This window comes from Saccopteryx bilineata, chromosome 10, assembly GCF_036850765.1.
Source record: "Saccopteryx bilineata isolate mSacBil1 chromosome 10, mSacBil1_pri_phased_curated, whole genome shotgun sequence".
Lineage (NCBI taxonomy): Eukaryota > Metazoa > Chordata > Mammalia > Chiroptera > Emballonuridae > Saccopteryx > Saccopteryx bilineata.
Window position 1 is genome coordinate 51,512,604 of NC_089499.1, and position 3,015 is coordinate 51,515,618.

The window sequence follows — 3,015 nt, forward strand, 5'->3', positions numbered from 1 at the left end:
TGAATCAGAAACTCTTCTGGGTCATTATGATGTGTGCTAGAGTTTGAGAGCCAATGCCCGATGCCATTTCTGTTTTCTCCTCTGAGTTACATACTCAGTTTCTCAGGCTTACTCAAACTCAGTTATCAGCTTTAAGCCAGACAGATATTTTAAGCTTCTCATATGAAGACAGGAGAGCTTCTGATTTCCCCCCGAGTTTTTCTCATAACCACCCCTGTTTTTATTTCATTTCCCTGAGGACCCAGTTCCTGGAAGGAAATAAGGGAGATGGTGTGGAGACACTTTAGTAAATAGGGAGAGAGAACCATAGGCAAACACTCTAAACCAGGGGTCCCCAAACTACGGCCCGTGGGCCACATGCGGCCCCCTGAGACCATTTATCCGGCCCGCCACACTTCCGGAAGGGGCACCTCTTTCATTGGTGGTCAGTGAGAGGAGTAAAGTACGGTGTTGCTCACGTACAGCACTACTTCTGGTGACGTGGGACGTATGCGTCACGGCTCCAGAAGCACATCCTATCACTTGTTAGGGCTAGCAGTGACAAATATGGATCTGGACATTGACCATCTCATTAGCCAAAAGCAGGACCATAGTTCCCATTGAAATACTGGTCAGTTTGTTGATTTAAATTTACTTGTTATTTATTTTAAATATTGTATTTGTTCCCGTTTTGTTTTTTTACTTTAAAATAAGATATGTGCAGTGTGCATAGGGATTTGTTCATAGTTTTTTTTTATAGTCCGGCCCTCCAATGGTCTGAGGGACAGTAAACTGGCCCCTTGTGTAAAAAGTTTGGGGACCCCTGCTCTAAACCTTTACTAAATGTGAAGGAGCTGGAGAACTTCAGAGGGAATGATTTTGTGTCCAGGCAAGGTCCTGGCCTAAGGAAACATGGCCAAGACATTTTCTTGTTTCTGGGTCAGGAAATGATAGCACAGAGATGGAATTTACAATGGGAGCTCAGTGGAGTGGCCCCACCCAGGCTCTCAGCAAAGGCCCCTTTCACTGGCTCTGTTCAAATAGAATGAGTGCTCCCGGGCTCTTCTGGCTGGCTGCTTTTTCTTTTTCCTCGACTGCTTTCATTTTTTCACAGAGGACTGCCCCGCTTGCTGGCCACTTGGGACTGGGGTGAGCCTTGATTTGGCAGGAGACAGGAAGAAGTACACGGTGGCCTACTAAATTGAATCACTTTGTCTCCCTGGCCCTTTCTTTGAATAATAGGCCTTTGTGCTTCAAAATGTAGGGAAGTCCCAGTTTCTCAGGCTTTAAAAAAGATACAAAACCTTCCTCCAACCTCCTCTCCAGCTTTAAGATGCTTAGCAGGGAGTAGTTAAGGTGCAGAACAATTATTAAATAAAATTTTTATATAATACATTCAGAAATTGCTTGGGTAGTTGACTTCTAAGCAAATATATTTGATGCATTCCTTCACATGGACAAAAATACTGGGTCAATTAAAAAATCCAGCTTTTAAAAAAATCATATGGGCCTGACCTGTGGTGGCGCAGTGGATAAAGCATCGACCTGGAAATGCTGAGGTCGCCGGTTCAAAACCCTGGGCTTGCCTGGTTAAGGCACATATGGGAGTTGATGCTTCCAGCTCCTCCCTCCTTCTCTCTCTCTGTCTCTCTCTTTGTGTCTCTCTCTCCCTCTCTCTCTCCTCTCTAAAAATGAATAAATAAAAAAATAGTTAAAAAAATAGTTAATAAAATAGTTAATAAAATATATTTAAAAAAATCATATGGGACAAATCTCTACATCAGAAAAACCAAAACAACAAAAACGGGTTTTGTTTTTTTTTTGGCTCTAGCTAGTGACTGACTTTCATTAAATATTTGACAGAACAAAATTGCATTACCAGAGAGGAATTCAGACAGCCTTTGGAGTCTGTTGTAATGGGCTTTTGATAATAACATTCATCTCTGTTTTTCTTTCCCTAATTTCATCCTGCTTTTTCTGTTCTTTTAAAGGTGTATGTTGCCCTGGCCAGTTGGCTCAGTGGTAGAGCATCGGCCCAACATGTGGAAGTCCCGGGTTCGATTCCCAGTCAGGGCACATAGGAAAAGTGCCCATCTACTTCTCCACCCTTCCCCCTCTCCTTCCTCTCTATCTCTCGCTTCCCCTCCTGCAGCCAAGGCTCCATTAGAGCAAAATTGGCCAGGGCGCTGAGGATGGCTCCATGGCCTCCACCTCAGGCGCTAGAATGGCTCTGGCTGCAACTGAGCAATGCCCCAGATGGGCAGAGCATCGCCCCCTGGTGGGCACACCGGGTGGATCCCGGTCAAGTGCATGCGGGAGTCTGTCTGACTGCCTCCCCGCTTCTAACTTTGGGGGAAAAAATTAATTAATTTAAAAAAATAAATAAAGGTGTATGTTAATAGCATGACATTCTTCTTTTTTTTTTAATCCTGAAAACAAATTATATTGAAAAATTAATATCATCATTTAGGCCCCCTGTATTTCAATGGTTTAAGTATATTTGGTACAACTTTGATTTTTATTTGACCATAAAAGATGATTTCACCATTTTTTTAAAAAATTTTTTTTAATTTTTTTTTTTTTTTTTTTTGTATTTCCTGAAGCTAAAAACGGGGAGAGACAGTCAGACAGACTCCCGCATGCACCCGACCGGGATCCACCCGGCACGCTCACCAGGGGCGACGCTCTGCCCCTCCGGGGCGTTGCTCTGCTGCGACCAGAGCCACTCTAGCACCTGGGGCAGAGGCCAAGGAGCCATCCCCAGCACCTGGGCCATCTTTGCTCCAATGGAGCCTTGGCTGTGGGAGGGGAAGAGAGAGACAGAGAGGAAGGAGGGGGGGTGGAGAAGCAAATGGGCGCTTCTCCTATGTGCCCTGGCTGGGAATCGAACCCGGGTCCCCCCGCACGCCAGGCCAACGCTCTACCGCTGAGCCAACCGGCCAGGGCCTCACCATTTATTTTTTAATTTTATAGAATGTGGCAGAAGGTATAAAACATTCTTTAATCAAGGATGATTATTTATCTCATTGGCTGAGT

General features: G+C 44.6%; 1 non-coding gene across 1 annotated transcript; it reads left to right on the plus strand.

The window, feature by feature from the left end:
- Window positions 1-1,979: 1,979 nt before the first annotated feature.
- TRNAV-AAC (transfer RNA valine (anticodon AAC)) lies at window positions 1,980-2,055 on the plus strand. The gene has a single exon. It is a non-coding gene; the product is annotated as a tRNA-Val (tRNA).
- The last annotated feature ends 960 nt before the right edge of the window (window positions 2,056-3,015 follow it).